The following is a 19,575-nucleotide window of genomic DNA, read 5'->3' as shown; positions in this document are numbered from 1 at the left end:
AGTTCAAGGATCTCCCTTGAACCCGGCTTAAAATCACTCAAGGGAGCCGGAGGTCTGTTAAAGACCTCCGATACCGCTCCCTTGTGATCTGCGCGGCAACAGCTGCTGTGCGCTGGGGTTTGTTGTCAGATCCCGGCGCACAACACTGAAGCCGCGCCCACCGCTGTCCGTGCCCTCTGACCCGGAAGAAGACAGAAGAACTGAAGAGGAGCGAAGAGAAGGAAAAGGAGCTGTAAGGAGAAAAGAGGAAAGGTAGGAAAGCATTCAGTGAGAGTGGATTGGTATATGTGTGGGTTGGTGTATGTGTGGATTGGTATGTGTGTGGATTAGTGTATGTGTGGATTGGTATATGTGTAGATTGGTATGTGTGTGGATTGGTATGTGTGTGAATTGGTATGTGTGTGGATTGGTATGTGTGTGGATTGGTATGTGTGTGGATTGGTATGTGTGTGGATTGGTATGTGTGTGGATTGGTATGTGTGTGGATTGGTATGTGTGTGGATTGGTATGTGTGTGGATTAGTATATATGTGTGGATTGGTGTATATGTGTGGATTGGTGTATATGTGTGGATTGGTGTATATGTGTGGATTGGTATACGTGTGGATTGGTATACGTGTGGATTGGTATACGTGTGGATTGGTATACGTGTGGATTGGTATACGTGTGGATTGGTATACGTGTGGATTGGTATACGTGTGGATTGGTATACGTGTGGATTGGTATGTGTGTGGATTGGTATGTGTGTGGATTAGTATATGTGTGGATTGGTATATATGTGTGGATTAGTGTATACGTGTGGATTGGTATACGTGTTGATTGGCATACGTGTGGATTGGTATGCGTGTGGATTGGTATGCGTGTGGATTGGTATATGTGTGGATTGGTAAGTGTGTGAGAGTGATGGGTGTTATGCTGTACCATTTCCAATGTCTTTTTCATGATCTAATTATGCTCTAAAAGTACATCAAAACTCCCATCACTCTATACTGTTCCATACAGTGGCAAAGCTGGGAGGCAGAGGCCTTGCACCCCCACCGCAGCACTCCTGAAAGGTGAGTGAACTTCAAAGAGGGAAAGGGTAAATAGTAAGATGGGGGTAGATAGGGAGAAGGGAGTGAGACAGGGGAAAGGGGTAGATAGGGAGAAGGGAGTGAAAAGGGGAAGTTAGGGCAGAAGGGAGTGAGAAGGGGTAGATAGGGCAATCATACTCCTATCATGCCAAGTCTGCGAGTACATCCTGGAATCTGGGTATGCCTGGGCATGATAGGAATGTGATTGCTGTTAATCATATATATATATATTTATATTGTTATTTAATTGTTTTGTCCTATTTTGGTGTGTTACTTACTTTAAATAAAAGTGTTAGATTTTTTTATGGTATGGGGAGGGTCATATTCGGTTTTGGCCAGGTAAATGCTGCACTTTCGGTTTCAGTCCAGAATTCGTTTCGGTGCATCCCTACTACTAAGCCAGACAATGAAGTGGTAGGCCTACACCACATCAATGTTTGGCGTAGTATATAGTGATTGGGGTTTTGTTACAAGTTTTTATTCCTTTCTTTTTTGGGATGGGGGGGCGCCAGAGGAGTAGTCCGCACAGGGCGCCAGAACACCTAAGGCCGGCTCTGGCTAGCTTCACGGCAACATCCTAAACAGACTGCGTAAAACCGACTAGATAACAAGATATATACGTTATCAGGAATACAACTTGGAAGCTGGTTTGAAAGAACGCGCTCATCTGCCTTGCTTTAAACATACGTGCAGCCAACATGCATGTCCTGTATCGACACACGGAACAAATAGAGCCTTTGAAGTCGAGAGAAAAGGATAAAACAAAAGCAACGTAATCCCTTCATGTCACGTCTGAGAAAGCACAGAGGACACCCACGGGAACATGACTGCACGCAGACCCCCCATTCATCCCTTCCCACACGCCGCTGCTATGTTTCTGAACACGCCGTCTTCCACGGACCTGTTTGACAGGGCGGAGAGGATTACCGACTTAGCGTGATGAAACAGGGCCGCAAATTCCAGCCGGCTACAACAGATGGGACACGGGAATACAAGCCACTGGCAGGAACATACATGACCATACCTGCTACGTTAGAGCACATTACAGGGCTGCAGGTGTATGTAAAGAATCGTAGGGCTGGATGTTTACCATCAGCTGGGTAGCCGTAAGGCTTGATTTCTGTCTACGGAATCATCAAATGATTCTAGAAGCAACATGCATGAAATATGCAGAGCGAACCACGGGGCTACAAACTACTTCTTATGCACTACAGTGTACTTTCCCATGAGCTTCCTTGGTGGCAGGGTTCAACGCTGAATATAGCAGCTCCCTGCACTTCTATTAACATGTCAGAGAAGCTGCAGGGAGGGAGGACATCGGCCAGCGTCCATTCTGTTTATCAGACACACAAGGGGCATACGGAGAAATGGAAAGGTTATACGACGCATGTTCTGTTTTCATCCAAAGCCCGAAGAAATCTTCAGCATCAACAAAAATGCAGCTTTAATGTGAAAAAAAAAAATGAATGAAGGCAGTCTCCGCGGACGCTCAGATTTGATGCAGATACAGGGATAGAATGTGTGTGGACGGTAATGAGGAGATCTGAGCATTCTCACGCACAGAGAGAACATCAGGAGTCGGGTCACTGCAGCGCGGAGGAGAACTGAAGCCCCCCTGAGAGGGGCATCATTCACAGGTTTGTAAAGGGCTGGAGGAGGTTGCTAAGCAACCATTAATAGGGGAAAAGCAGAATGGGGCAGACGCAGGCACTGAACATAAAAGGCTAAATAAAGCGAACGCGTCTCCAATCCCGGCTATTTCTATGGCGTTCTTGCAAAGGTCTCGTTAATGACTTTTCAGCCGAAGCGTTCCGCATAACCAGACTCTGGAACACCACGTGGCCAGGCGCTTCCACCTACCAACAATCCAAGACTGGATCCGTACAGAGAACACACAGTACCAGCAAAACGAGGCCATGCCCAAGGAATGGGATTTAGCCACAGAAAGGTTTATTGCCAACGGTTAGTCTGGTCCGCCATTTTTATTACTTTGCCTGGACTCTAATGGGTGCAGCCATTCTTTAGAGCGCCGTCCCTTCTACCCCGTCTGCCACCACCAAAACCAGGGAGGGTACTTGTGTACACTTTTACCGAAGGCAATGGGAGAAGCAACGGCCAATGAAACGAATGCTAGCTGAATGTATGCTTCCCAAACACTCTCCAGCGTATCTGCAGGAGGTATACGAGTAACTTTCCACTTATTGGTTTAAGGAGAGGATTTCTATCTGGTCTCAGCATGAGAGATGTGACCCGCCACCTAAAAGTTTATGGACAACAAACACTATTTTATGAAACGATTGCAATTTTAATAGCAATAACCATCTTAAGAGTAAACAACCCACAAACTATAAAACAAGTCGCCGGGAGAAGTTGGCGAGGCACCGGTGCAGCCGGCACAGAAGGCTTCTTTTCTGTGATACATAAGCGTTTGCAGATCTGGAATGACAGAGCATGTGATAGTAATGTTGCAATACTGTTCTTGTGGCATAAAGCCCGAGCGGCTGCTGCTATGAAGCAATTGCGGCCTATGTTTTCCTGTTACTGGAACTCCTGCCCTAATGTTACTTAATTGATCCTTATAATGCTCTTAAAAGCCGTTTCTAATCAGTCAGCAGATTGCCTTTATGTTGCAAGAAAAGCATGCTCGCTCTCTACCCTCTCATAAGAAGGGGGGGTCAATAAATGTGAAAAGGGTGGCGGGGTAAATGTATCTGTAACAACCCTACACACAGGATACATTCAAATCCCATTTATAGAGAACCGAAGGAACCTCAGCAAAGAGCCCATCACGATGGGACTGCCTGCAAACAGATGGGCAAATTAGGTGACTTCCCGTAGTGATCTGTTACCCCGAAGACGTCACAATGTTACCCAGATGTACCTTAATCCACTCCTCGGGAGAGCCTGGTAACGCCTATATACTCTGTAACGATATAACTATAGCTCGTGTTCTGCTTTACCTCGGCCGACACGGCCCGTAAACCTCCACACATTATAACTATTTGGCGTGTTGCGGGGCGCTCTCCCCCTTGGTAAGGGAAGCAGATATGTAGCGGTTATATCGGTGTGGGAGAGAAGCCGACACACGCATGATAAACAAGACTGAACCAGCCTAGGCCGTCTCTGCTGTATTATATTATTATACATATATACACGCATACATACATGTATATATACAGATTATATATAGGTTCTTGTAAACCATTAGTCGCAGGCCGTGGAAAACTACATCCCAAAACAATTCAGCCCCATTAATTTACTTCGTTCTATATACAAAGGCTGTTCACATACTGAACTATACAGTATCTATTACAAACCAAGCCATGATTATTCCTCCCCATTGACTTCCTTTTGCTCTAATGCTAAGCTGCTGAAAAAGGAGAATATCTATCCATCTCAGCATGCATGATTTAATCTTTTTCCATAAACATGAGAATTTTAATGTATCCTGGCAACTACGGGTCGCCGGCCCGGCGATCTTTGCAAATAGAGCACATTATCCCTACTTAGACAACCAAAAACAATTAACATTTATTTTTATGTCCCAGCGCAGGACATTTTCAGGTGAGGCAGCTGCACCGTAGGTAAATATCAGCCTATACCGGAAGGGCTTTTACTTTCACACCCGCGTCTAGGGCTGCCGAGTCTTTATGAGATTGGGGAAGAATAATTAAATTGCAGTTTAATAAGAGCGAGCTGCTTTAATGGCATCACACAATATGGAGCGTTTATGTCGCTGCGCACCATCGTGGATCTGCCCAGGAATAAAGAACTTTAAAAGTTGTTTGTTTGGAATTATATATTTTATTTGCTCCTCGGAGGCAGGTCCAAAAGCCATGATTTAATCACAATAGGCCGACGATCAACCAATGCAGAAAAGATGGGAAAAGCTGCAAAAATCTGATCGAGAAACAAGGTTGGCTTTTTTTTTTTTTTTATGTGCCCTCAAACAACCCACCCCACTGAGAGACTCTAAATCTGCCCTGCAAACGGTTTCTAATCCCGATCTGTACAGTCTGCCACGGAGCCTTTCATCCGAAGAAACGTACAAAGTGCAGCAAACCTTTATCATCTGTCGATACGCGGCACAGACAGCATTGCTTGGTAACGGTAACAGGGAAACAGACGTAGATCGCAGCCCCGGTCGGCGTGGAGAGCCGAACAGATCTTGGCAAGATGGGGAGAGTAACATGTGGCTCGGCTTTCGAAGCATATCAAACCCCTTTGAACATTGGATTCACGCGCTGTAAGACACGCTATGACTTTCAGATGCACAGACATGAGTACAGCGAGTAACATTTCATAGAATTGTGTGCTTAAATAAACCTTCCATTTATCCTTTATCATTGGGGCTGTCCAAGGCCTGACCTCGTCCAGCAGCCCCCACCTCCGTGGTCAAATCTCCAGTAAACTAAAAGAAGCTGCCGGGATAAGACCATATATTCCGGTGCTTGGTACGTGAAAGGCGCTGCCGGGATAAGACCATATATTCCGGTGCTCGGTACGTGAAAGGCGCTGCGGGGATCAGACCGTATATTCCGGTGCTTGGTACGTGAAAGGCGCTGCCGGGATAAGATCATATATTCCGGTGCTTGGTATGTGAAAGGCGCTGCCGGGATAAGACCATATATTCCGGTGCTTGGTACGTGAAAGGCGCTGCCGGGATAAGATCATATATTCCGGTGCTTGGTACGTGAAAGGCGCTGCCGGGATAAGACCATATATTCCGGTGCTTGGTACGTGAAAGGCGCTGCCGGGATAAGACCATATATTCCGGTGCTCGGTACGTGAAAGGCGCTGCCGGGATAAGATCATATATTCCGGTGCTTGGTATGTGAAAGGCGCTGCCGGGATAAGACCATATATTCCGGTGCTCGGTACGTGAAAGGCGCTGCCGGGATAAGATCATATATTCCGGTGCTTGGTATGTGAAAGGCGCTGCCGGGATAAGATCATATATTCCGGTGCTTGGTATGTGAAAGGCGCTGCCGGGATAAGACCGTATATTCCGGTGCTTGGTATGTGAAAGGCGCTGCCGGGATAAGATCATATATTCCGGTGCTTGGTATGTGAAAGGCGCTGCCGGGATAAGATCGTATATTCCGGTGCTTGGTACGTGAAAGGCGCTGCCGGGATAAGATCGTATATTCCGGTGCTTGGTACGTGAAAGGCGCTGCCGGGATAAGATCATATATTCCGGTGCTTGGTACGTGAAAGGCGCTGCCGGGATCAGACCATATATTCCGGTGCTTGGTACGTGAAAGGCGCTGCCGGGATAAGATCATATATTCCGGTGCTTGGTACGTGAAAGGCGCTGCCGGGATAAGATCATATATTCCGGTGCTTGGTACGTGAAAGGCGCTGCCGGGATAAGACCGTATATTCCGGTGCTTGGTACGTGAAAGGCGCTGCGGGGATCAGACCGTATATTCCGGTGCTTGGTACGTGAAAGGCGCTGCCGGGATAAGATCATATATTCCGGTGCTTGGTACGTGAAAGGCGCTGCCGGGATAAGATCATATATTCCGGTGCTTGGTACGTGAAAGGCGCTGCCGGGATAAGATCATATATTCCGGTGCTTGGTATGTGAAAGGCGCTGCCGGGATAAGATCATATATTCCGGTGCTTGGTACGTGAAAGGCGCTGCCGGGATAAGACCGTATATTCCGGTGCTTGGTACGTGAAAGGCGCTGCCGGGATAAGATCATATATTCCGGTGCTTGGTACGTGAAAGGCGCTGCCGGGATAAGATCATATATTCCGGTGCTTGGTACGTGAAAGGCGCTGCGGGGATCAGACCGTATATTCCGGTGCTTGGTACGTGAAAGGCGCTGCCGGGATAAGATCATATATTCCGGTGCTTGGTACGTGAAAGGCGCTGCCGGGATAAGATCATATATTCCGGTGCTTGGTACGTGAAAGGCGCTGCGGGGATCAGACCGTATATTCCGGTGCTTGGTACGTGAAAGGCGCTGCCGGGATAAGATCATATATTCCGGTGCTTGGTACGTGAAAGGCGCTGCCGGGATAAGATCATATATTCCGGTGCGTTGTAGCTGCTCCCCTTTTGATGAAGTCTATGGAGGTTGTGTTGAGCCGGCGCAGGCCCCATAGGCAAAATAGGCCGGTTAGGGAGACGAACGTTCTCCTTTGTAACCGACTCATTGTTCAGCATGACAATGGGGGGCTTCATAGCCCAAGGATCGCCCCCCTCTAGACCGGTCGCCCCAGTATATGGGTCCTCAGACATTTAGTGAACTTGGCGTAGGAAGCGAAAGGATCTATTCACAAACGTTCTGTACGGCTACCGCTGCGCCCCTGCATTACTTTATCAGACGCGCTGTGTCAGAGGGCATGCATCGGGCCGACCGCACTCCATTACTGGGAAACGCAGAGAACGGCTGCCCAGCACGTTCCGGGGCAGAATACCAGAAACACAAAAAAAAACACCAACGGCTGCGAGTCGGGGTGATCGTCCTGCAGCGTAACAGCAACACAAGCCGACATCCAAAAACACAGAAACAAGCAAGGAATGCGATGACCGTCGGCCACAGACTCAGCGCAAGTTCACGGGGAGATGGGCAAGACCACAAGTATTTTGAGCGCCACAAGATATTCTTGGAAATATAAGTGTGTAACATGACAGCGACACGGGGTAAAGGGGAACGTTCACCATCATAACTACCTACGTGAACTTTGATTTAAATGTTCAGGAACTTGGCCGGAGGGCAGAGATAACTGGCGGTTTGCAGTCATATATAATAATGATACACGGAAGTTATCCATGTTTGTTACTAGGGTTACGTGACGGAGCCGCTTTAACGCATGCATCTCCCCCCAGTCTCCGAGTGAGGTGTGTAATTGGCAATAAAGGTTGTTCTTCTATCGTGTTTTATACTAAACCGTGACAATAAGAAAGCCGTTTAGAGAAACCGTAACACAAGTCATGGGGGCTCACGCAGCTCAGATCACTACCTACCACATGTGCTACAATGGCCATTTATCTGCATCATGTGACCTGTAAGTGGGGGGTCTGCTTTAATCAGACCATACAAAGGCACTTCAGAATCAAAATAAGAGGCGCAGGCAGAGACGGTAAACGCAGGCACATATGTGATGGCAAAATAAAGCCTGCCGAGCCCAGCCCCCACCCAGCGCCTCTCCTCTCATCCTGAAGCACAATCCTGGATCATATTGCTCTCCACATCAAGGCTCGGATCCTATTACCTCACTCAATGCGGCTATTGAGAAACGCAGAACAGCTTATTCATGGTGAGGAATCAATGCAACACAGGGCTTCCTGACACAAGATGCCCGGCTCTGCTACAGGGGGAAGAAAAAAACCCACGCACAACGCCAATAGGAAACAATGTCCATGCAAGCTGGGCCTATAGCTACAGGAAGGGCTCGGAGCCGCGCATGCTACAGCATCCAGGCGACGGCAGTGAACAGGAACAAAAAGCACAGACCCAGTCATTTGAACGGTTAACTCCTGCCCCACTAGTCTGTACTTATGGATGGAGCAGTAACGTTAGAACAAGGGGCCATAGCTGCCGCTACAACAACAAAAGTAATAATGTAAGTAAGTTTCACTTTGAGAGGGTGGTGGATATATGGAACAGCGTCCGATCATAAGCGGTGGAGGTCATATAGTGAGAATGTAAACATACATGGGACAGGGAGACGGGGCTCCAGAATCAGATGGGACCAACGACTGTTTAAGGTCTTTTTAGAGCAGGAAAAACCGGCAGACTGGATGGACCGAACGGGGCTCATCTGCCACTTATTGTGCAAACACAATTTGTGACTCTGAAGACCACTACTGAACTACGAACACGGCTTCTACATGTGCGGCTTAATAGCCTTCTGTCACTGCCATTTAACCGTGTATTTCACAATGCCTTCAACTGAGAAGCTTCTAAGGACTATCTCACCATGCGCAGGGATATCTCCAGACACCTCACCAAGTGTGATCCTTACTTACCGGAAGAATACATTTCAAAGCAAATAACCCAAAATAAGAAAAAGAACCTGAAGCCATTAAATGAGAGGAGGGGCTCTACATCTTCTGTTAACTTATTTTGAAACATTCCCTCCAACTTCCTTAAACGATGGAACCGTATTCAATAATATTTTCCAAACGAAGACCTTTGTTTTGTTTTTAATACAAGCGAGACAAACCTTAAACACAAAGAAATTAGCAAGGCTGTGAGCAGAAAAGGTCAAACGTCAAATCTGTGAAGAATGCACTTTCCTCGTCTACGCCACCCGGCACGCTCCGCTCTTAACACCCCTACGGTCAGGAATACACGCATGTCACCCGCCTGAGCAGCAGCAGCATGCCTGTACCGATGCACAGTGACACGCAGAGCTTACACTTTGCCAGGAGTCAGCCTGTTATACCCTGCAGTGGCATCATGAAGTGTTAATAGCAAATATATATATCGCTGGGGTAAAGAGAAACGTAGCTTCTAATATAGTTGCCGTTTTATAAAAAAAAAAAATAATAAAAAAAATGTAAATTCTGTTCCCAGGCTGCCCTAAATGGCAAGAGATTTAGCTTTGGGGTCTCACACAGGTCAAGAAAACAATACGCAGAGCAGAAGACACGCTGCCAAGCGTCATTCCAGCCTCACGCCAAAGCCGCGTAGGCGTAAAGCGAATCACCGTAGCAACAGCTCTAAACATATGTGCAGATCAGCTGACTGCAGAGAGCTGGAAATAGAGACAAGCGAAGACGCTCGTCGCCGTGGGCTGCAGCCCTATACGGGCGATTTAAAGATCTATAGCCCTATATTACAGGACAGCCCTGAGGATGAAGGGCTTTGCTTACAGGCTCTTGGCCCTGCTAACGGGAGAGGCCGAGCACCTTCGGACACCAGCATACAGATTAAAGTATTCACTGTAACTGCAGACCGGACGCGGGCTCCAAGCGCTGCTTTCAAAAGATAATAAGCGTCCGTGGGTGACAATAACACCCTGCCGGCTTTATGGCTTCAAGCGGCGGAGGCAGCACACAGAACGCCAGTCCGTACGCGCTGCACACACTGCGGAGCGGTTCACCTCCAGTACCAGAACGTAAGCCAACCTGTGTTTGTTTGGGAACCATTTAGCTAATGCGCCCACATCACACACACACACTACTGAAGCCATCCAGTTGTTGGCGGTCACACTACAAGCATGAAGACATTCCGCACGCACCTCGGAGCGCAGCTGCTCTAGCAGATGGTGTAAGACCCACAGAGAAGGCTATGGTCAAGTTACTCGAAGCTACACGGGATCGCACTTCACAATTACACAAAAGCCTTACTAAAGTTACAGTAAAAGACTCAAGGATCAGGAGGGCCGACCAGGCTTCTCTGTTGCTTATGGCTGGTAACGGTCTCTTCTCCTTCCCCCGCTGGGTCAGAAGGAATTTGCCCCCCTCGCCCCCTTTATTATTGACCTGCCAGAGGCCAGTGTTTCCCCCATAGGCTTTAATATAGAAGATAACTCACAACCTGTCTGAGAAACAGCTGCACCAAAATAGAACAGTGATCTCATTTCTTGCGCATAATTCTATTGCAGACGACGTATTAAGAAAAGCTGCTAAGTTGCAATTTTTTTTGTACCCGGTCTTTGTTCTCCTGCATAAAACCCATTGGAGACAGCTTTATGCATAAAATATAGGCAGAGCGGCAGAAATAGCACCATTATTTATACATCACATCTGTTCTTAAAAGGCTATCCGAGCAAAGCAGCCGAAGAAGAACGGATTCACTCGGAAGCCAGAGAGCAACCAGAGGCCGACTCCGAGCGGAAGAGTCTGAGAAACACGTCGGCAGCCATCTAAAAACGTCTCTATGAGAAGTAGGACTCTGAGCCACGCACCCAACAGAGAGAGACACACGCACCCAACACATACACTGTAAAACCTGCAAAACATTTCCTCATACATAAGAAATCAAGCCTGTTTGTCACTTTGGACTCTCTCCAGGTAGACTTAAGTGGTCAAACTCTGACTTACTTTCACATAAAGGAGGAATGTACACATTCCATAAGCCTCGTGTCACAGACATAACGCCAAAATGAGCAAAAGCCACATGGTCACAAGCAGCTAGACGCTCGATCCACACCATGACAAGCATTTACAGAAATTAAATGCGAGACTAAGATTTCATGTCGCTACCAGTCTGCGCTTCCGCAAATGCCTTCCGAACGCTCGAAGAGTCGCGGCTTCCAAGGTCCAGGCTATAGCGGTCAAACTAATAAAAGAAACACGGCTAACCAATAAAGTTTCAACCTTTTGAACGTCAGCTTTCAACACTCATTTCTCTGCGCAACACATGCAAACGAGCCAAGGAACCGAGCCGCTCGCTAACCGAGCCGCTACTAAAGAGAGAGCCAGCAATCCCATTAAGGTAGAAGCAGCATTTGCTTCAAGCTTAAGGAGCATTAAACGTCACATCCGCAACCCCTGAAACAATAGGCGCCATGACCAAGTTTCTACTAAGGACTGTGTGCTAAGCGGCCTGCCGGCAGCCCTGGAGAACGGAAGGGTTTAGGCGGTCGTGCCCGCTGTTCCATGAAGGCTAGCACTCCCAGTTTGCAGGGACTGGGTGTGCATTCACTTTGTTAGCAGCTGAGCAGGAGGTAGAAAACACAGATAAAGGCAGCTGTCAGAGACGTGACCTTGCACAGGCAGCGAGCCAAAAGACTATAAATAATTGATAGCGCAGGCATCCTAGCCAAGGAACTAATGTACAGAGGGTTACATACAGCAGAGATACGGTTACCCATTACATCACCGGCTCGCTTCACCGCACAACGGCATTGTTATTTTGCGAAGGTTTGTAATTCTATATTGCAGAGGAGCCTGAAAAGCCTCAACGGCTCGTTGATATGTATGTTTATTGTGCAAAAAGCATATTGGTTTCAGGTATGGCGTCAAATCTAGAGAAGCACAATATATATTATCTATATCTATCTGTATCTGTATCTGTATCTATATCTATAGTAAAAGCCACACAGAGACAGTTACATGAGTAGGGAAACGCTGACACTATTAGAAAAGGCTACCAGAGCCCATCGGGGTTAGCTGGCACGACGGGCTGCATGAACACGATCCTGTCTGAGGGACGCTATTAACGCCATTTATTGCGAAGCACGGTAGCCAACTATATGGTATAAATTATAGACAACCGACTGGTCGTCAGCAGACGGGAGCAATGCCTTCCTCTAGTTAGGGTAGAGAGCAGCTGTGCCGCGCATGCTGTATGTTCGAGCAGAGGCGCGGGTGGGTACGGCCTTTAAGTCACTGTTTACGTGTGTGTGGTAATGACCCGCGCGCTGCAGAATGGGAAGTGGAAATAGCTTTTTACGTGCAAGGGGGGAGAATGATGTATATTTTGGGCAGGAAAGAACTGAACTAATCACCACAAAGCAGCTTCAAAGAGCAGCCCCGGCTTCTGGAACTCACCGAGGCTATAAAGCATCTTCTCAGCGTGTCGTCGGGAGGAACAAATTGTATTAACATTGCAGAAAAGACCCTTGCACTTAAGCCGTTAAAAGTTCCGGGCCTAGAAACTGCAAAAAGGCTGGGTTAACTAAATTGGCTAATTGACTTGTCATTTTATGTGCGCAAACGTTAGTTCTAACTAAAACAGACGGGTTAACATTTGTCTGTGAAACTCCAATTCATAATTGTAGCAAGAACTAACAATTAACGCAAGCCCCTAAAACACGTTGAACATACTTGCTTCTGTAAAACAGACCACCCCAGAAGTTTGTGATCCGCTGTGTCCGTTCATATACAAGACTACAAAGCTTGACTTTGGAATGGTGGCTTATAAAGCGCCAGTAAATCCCTGGGACAGCACCAGGGCCAGATACTTCATTGCAGATGGAGGACAATATTAAAGCATTGTAAACAATCGCCATTGTCTGCAGCTATGTTCCATGGCTTTGAAAGAGTTACGAGTGTCACGGGAGGGTTTTTATCACATTTTTATGTTTACGTGATGATTACTGGTTTACACTTTATGAACGGTAAGGAGTTAATACTGCAACGCTGTAAACCCAACGCTCTTCAGTCTCTTCCCCTCATACAGCGGTTCAACAAGTCGCAGGTAAGAACAGATTCCTCCTACTGAACGTCTAAGTCACTTGGTTTGGAGGAACATTCCGTATCCAAGGCAATTGTTCACCGAAGGACGAAGCAGATGCTTTTCTGTCACACGCTCATAACAGAAAATGCTTTCAAAACCATGTACATACACACACACGCACATCACACACACACACGCACCACACACACACATACCAGAGAAGGTTAAGCACAAAGTGCATACCGTGTAGACAATAGAATTTTTTGGCCTATATAGCTACAAATTCCACTTTCTGACTGTCCAGAACAACAGACAGAAAGATCAGAAGCGCTAAGAATTGTCATTGGACTATTGATATGTTTTACTGAACGCAAGACGTGAAAAAATAAAGGTTATTTTAAGTTTTAGCATAAGTGTGCTTCACAGCGGTAGCTGTTAATTACATTACACGGTATTTATAGAACACCAGGGGGATAATGCAGCACTAATAATAAAAAACGCGAGAAGAAAAACACTCCAAGAACACGGTAGTCAATGCTTCAATTACTGGGGTCAGGGGCACCTAAACCACACAAGCTAAGCAGGTATGGGGGGCTTTTATAGTCTTTATTCCTGTAAGATTAGGCTCAAGTAAGAGATCCATTGAAAACCTGGTTCAAGTATAACATAGCTGTACATGCGAGATAAACGTGTAGAAAGCCAACTATGTTCGTTGTGAGTTTCGCGGTTGAAGCTGCTTTTCCAATCCTGGAGCGGGGCTTCTAAAGATACCCAGGAGCTGATAGAAGCGTCTCTCCTTCTGCCCCCCCCATGCTTTTACCCTCCCCCACTGCGGCATCGCAGATGGCAGCAGTGTGACCTCGCTGTTCCTGCCTCCTTGTTTTGATCCTGCAGTCTTGATTGTTCAGGCTAATCCCACACTCCGAGCCCTGGCCGTCTGCCAGATCTGTTATTAATGGTACAAAAGCTTCTCAGCCCTTCTACTCCTGAACCCGCCAATGCCATCGCTACTCCCTCTCCATGCCGCCGTGACCCCGCACATTACAACCACACGCAGCATCAGCCGACACCGACCTGCACCGTCGGAAAAACGCTTCCATGAACTGGCTCTTGCTGCAAAAATCCTAATCAAAGGATGCTGGGCCTTTTATTCCCAGCCAGCCAGGCAATGCATTGTATTTTATATTACATGCCTTAAACAGGGATAGGAAGCAGGCCCTGGACTTTGTGTGAGACGTGTGGGAATATTCAGGGTCCCAACGCAGGTCAGGCATGCCGATGAGCGCAGCTTGCAGAGGATGCAGGAGTCCAGGCTACATTTAAAAAAACATCCAAAAGTCACATTTTTCTGTAGAAAGTGTAAACATTTATTACATGATTAACAAATTACATCCATGTTTTGTGCAGTGTGTTCTCTAGACATGGGGATAAGCACACATAAGGTTGCAGCAAACGCCTGCATTACGTGTTTGGGGATACAGTCTCCCAAATGCCAGGCTGTTAACAAGTAAAGGGTTAAGACTCGCTCCTATTCCTGCTGCATAGAGCGCCATTGAACTGCCTGCCATATAATAGCCCTGAACAGTGAGGCAGGGCAGATCCCGATCATGCTCAGGCTTGCGCAAGCTTTATAAATCACAGACGATCCCTTCGCTGGATCTCTGAACGTGAAGCCCAGAAATCTGCCGGCACGGTCCGTCTCCCAGCGGAAGGGTTACACAGGGCACACGGCTCCTGAATACAAGACGAGACCAACGACTGATAAAGGTCTTTACAGCAGAAGCAAAATGGCCAACGCAACAGGTGCCAGTTATATGGGAGAGGGCCCTCTAACCTTTAGTCGCCTCTGAGCTTGCTCTGTACAAAGGCATACACAATGCTTCGTCTTCCCGGTACGCCAGCGTCAGCCATGTGTTTAACCGGCTACGTTCAAACCTGATGGGCTCACAGTATCTACAGGTACGGACTATCAACATTCATTGAATGGCGGTGTTTTGAAGGGTCTGCTCCAGCTACAAGCTGTGGTCCGAGAGGCGACGGGTCTACACTGGGTTCCAAGAGGGTGTGTGTGTGTGTGTGTGTGTATATATATATATATATATATATATATATATATATATATATATATATATATATATATCAGGATAAAAAGGGCGACTACAATGCTTTAAAAATACCGTGACAACGCGGACAGCCGTGTAAAAGAAGCTAACCATACAATGAAGGATTGATCAGAAGATATTTAACGAGGGTAAATCCAAAGCCCACAGAGAGGGTGTTCCGCTTTTGATCTGTCGCACACACACACACACACAGATATGTATACACACACCCTGTGTTCACAAAACGGGAGCTGTTACTACACGCCCACCGTCTCACGCAACAGGGGAGGCATCTGGATATTGTTTTCAGTTTTTCCGCTCTCGGTTTGCTTTGTAACCATGTTGTAAGGGACAAAGTGCACAGGTTTTTCCAGTCTTTGAACCTTGCCTCCTTTGTATTGTGACATTCGCGCCAAGACTGCTTAGTGAAACGGCTTAATGCTCAAGGCTTTAAGAGCGTCAAAGAATCCCACGAGTGAGGTTAACCCTTCGGTAAACACAGGCTTCTTTCCATGCTTATGAACCAGGGGCCTGTAGTGGTGACCTCCCGGCCAGGGATCCGCCTGCTGGAAACCACGGATCTACAGCAGCCGGCTCTCTCCTTTTCCCGATTATAAGAGAGCTTTATAGCTCTCTTCATGGACACAACCGCTGCGACTACCGAACGTAGCACAGAATACACTTTATTGGACACTTTCATCCTGCTCTGATCAAGAACAGACTATTATTCAAAATCTAGCAACATGAAAAGACTAACCAATAAACCACAAGTATGCACATGAAAACAAACGTCGAGCGGCAGAAGGACTAAGCCAGCCAATAGGAAGGCACCTACTTCCCGGTGCGATGAGACAGATGCCCGCCACCGCCTTGTTATTCTATGGAATTGGCACAAGGAGCCTCGCTTAACCATCATATCTGGTCGCCCGCTACAGACTCACGGGCCACTCCGAGGACAGCATCTTCTCCAAACTATAGATCCCAGGATAAATAGCCTGTCCATGTCAAACAGTAACACAATCTCTACGCAACATGGTGGCAGGAAGGGGGTAAATCTGGCACGATACAGTAATACACTTGAGTTACCGATCATGGGGTTGCAAGGGCAAAACCGAGGCACCGGTGTTACCCCTTACTTGACTGCGGTGAACTACGGCTGGAATTTTTGTTTTAACCTGCAATAAAGTTCACAAATGAGAAAGCCAAGAATGCTCCTCACCTTCTGTAGCATCTTTAATACGCTAACATTAAACAGGACCACCCAAGAGCCCATCTCCACAAGGCTTAGAGGTTCGGGCCGGCAGGTCTAGACCTTAATAGTAAGGGAATGCCTTAAATATCACGGGTAAAAAAGGAGTTCCCTGCCGACAGAGCAAAAATCAAAGTCAGCAGTGGAAGGAAAATAAGGCAGCCTACAGCATATACACACGCAGGCTTCCTGTTAGGGCCTCAGCTTTAGACGGTTTCTATAATTATACATCTTGGAGGATTTTTTTTTTACTAAAGTATAAAACGCAAACGCATTTCACCACAATCAACAAACGCAGAACGAGGCCCCCGAGAAGAGGCCTTCTAAATAAATACCAAGAATCTGCCAAGAACTGAAACCAAGCAACAAACGAGTGGGCTGATCAAAGAAAGCCAACAGAGAGGAATGACCCCGGAACCTGGAGAGAGAAGCCATGCCCAACGGGTCTAAGAGCCACTACTTCTCTATTAGCCCGAGTGTTCACATGTGGCAAGCATGATAAAAGTCCAAATCAATCTGCGATATACCAAGAGCTGAGGAGACTTTTCTATCAAGCGTAAACATCACGGGAGCAATCCACGCTAAACTCAACTTGGAGGAGTATGGAACAAATACTCAATTACTCTGCAGCCACCACGGGCTCCTTATGGGTTAACATTCATAACACACACACCATACACCAGCAGACACACCAACGCCATACACCAATGCCATACGCCAACACACCAACACACGCGCCAACGCCATACACCAATGCCATACGCCAACACACACCAACACACGCGCCAACGCAGGCTCTGACTCTACCGTATACACAGACTGACTCCAGCACTATAAACCCTTGTCCCGTAAAATCCTGGGGGCCAGGAAGCGGCTTCTAGTTACCATGGTGACCTAGCACCCCTATGGATCGTCAAGCCCTGACTTAAGTGCAAAGAGGATAGCGTGTACACTACGGCTGGGTTAAGCAGATGCAGCGCTTAGTCCAGATGTTAATGTACACGGCTGCAGGCAAGGCACAGAAGCGGGAGCACAGCCTCCCATAATGAAAGCATGTTACATAATGAGAATAAAACGGTTACATTCCAGCCAGAGAATAGAGCAATAAAGCAGAGTGATTTGCATTAGACTGAAACCAGAGGGGCTATAAACCAATCCTAGAAGTCACATCACCTTTCTGGAATACACCGATGAGTTTACCGTTTACTTATAAATGTAAAATATTTTATTTCAGGAAGGATAGTCATTTCCTTCTCACGACTGCCCCCCCAGTTTCCTGCTGCACCTTCCGCTTGCTTCCAAGACACAGCGATATTAACTCAATAAAGCCCCAGAGCCGCTCGATGACAGATAGAAAACGCAGCCTTCCACCACGACGCAGAATGACACAATCTTACAGCACAACGTATCAAAGCCATCTCATAACATTTAAACACCATGCGCATTCGTACTGCAGATATTGATACATTTACAGACTGTACAATAACAGAAAGCTATAGAAGCCCTAATGACATCAAGCAAAGCATCCAAAAGGTAAACCTATAAGGATGTTCAAGGTGCAAAATGAGCAAGTCATGTAACGCGATTCTCTGGGAACGAGAAAACATCCCAGCTATGCCAAAAAGCCACCGCTAGACTCCCAGACCGGCTTGGTCTAACATGGGAGTCACGTTTCAGAAACACGCAAAGAGGGCTGCCTTCCTCAAAAGTCACACACTCAACATTCCAACACACATCCTGGAGGTTTCCAAAACACACACGGATACCTTCATACGTGTAACGAGGAGCACGCAAATCTCTACAGGGCAAAAATGCTGAAAAAAAGTTTAGAAAATTTGAACTACAAAGCTTTATAACCAAGGACAAAAGGGCAGGGGGGGGGCAAACTTTTTTTTTATTATTATTTATTTATTTATATAAATCGGCCATCAAAACGTAGAAGGAGAGTTGTAAGCGCAAACCCGACATGCACCAGAGGCCCGATTTCCTTCAGAGAGTTGTAAATGGCAACGACTGGAACGCTATAGGAAACGGCATGAAAGGGATGAGGCTTAAACAGGGGAGCGGGAGCCGCACACTAGGCCTTTGTACTCCCAAACTTATTGGAAAAGCAAATGATCAGCGGCTGGCTTGCTTTACCACCTTCGGTCATTCTGAACGGCTGAGGCTTCTAAGATTAAGAAAGGCCTCGTCTACAGAACACTAGAAACAAATGAGAATTCTATCCAAGAACTTTTAAGACACGATCATGTGAACCGAGACACGGATGGGACTAAAAACACGTTTCCAGACCTCCTCTCGCCACACCTCCCCCCCCCACAAGCTGCACCAACATTTGAAATTCCGAACAGTGAAACGCGTTGCTTAGCAACCATGGACTGCGCTCCCCGGGCCTGCAGGAGATCTAAACTGCATTTCCACCACCATGACAGACAGAGAACAGGCCGACGCACGAGATCGCTGCCAGCGCCGGGTCCTGTGACCGCTCGACGCAGCGCGGCCGGGGAGAACGTTATTCCAAAACACTCGGACAATCTAAATATTGACATTGTGTGACGCGGAAGAATATACAGAAAGTTACAGGCACATGATGTACCGGTAAAAGGAAAACACGGCAAACACCGGGCTTGCACACATGCAGGGCTGCCGTTTGGAACAATTCGTGCCAACGCCTGCAAGTGGAATTAAAATAAAGGCATTCTAGCAGAGACGGGGGCATCGCACATTCACAATGCCTTATATATCATGAATGCAAGGGGACTTTTTTTCCAATCGGAACATTGTAGAAGGTTTTTACGCTGTATAATAAACCATTTTTTATCAACAGTGCTTTATTTTGCTTACAGCTGGGATGGAAAAAGCAGTATTTAAGCCCAATACTTTGTGACCCACTTTTGAGACAGATTTTAGATTAGGGAAATAAGAGACCGGCAGCAGAAGAGAAAACGTTCACAGCACAAAACATCAACAAAACGTAACGGTCGGCAGAGCCAACGACCAACAGGTCTTTCCCGTGACAGACTGAGCTAGATCAAACACGTTACTTGTACGGGGCGGAGGGCTCAT

The 19,575-nt window shown here is 47.0% G+C and overlaps 1 protein-coding gene across 2 annotated transcripts in view; it reads right to left on the bottom strand.

Moving 5' to 3' along the window:
• Positions 1 to 19,575, bottom strand: part of ANKRD11 (ankyrin repeat domain containing 11) — a 51,537-nt gene that overhangs the window by 22,042 nt on the left and 9,920 nt on the right. The window lies entirely within an intron of this gene.

The sequence above is a fragment of the Spea bombifrons genome, chromosome 10, assembly GCF_027358695.1.
Source record: "Spea bombifrons isolate aSpeBom1 chromosome 10, aSpeBom1.2.pri, whole genome shotgun sequence".
In the NCBI taxonomy this organism is placed as follows: Eukaryota; Metazoa; Chordata; class Amphibia; order Anura; family Pelobatidae; genus Spea; species Spea bombifrons.
The sequence above is the reverse complement of the archived record's forward strand: the minus strand, read 5'-3'. Positions and strand labels throughout refer to the sequence as shown.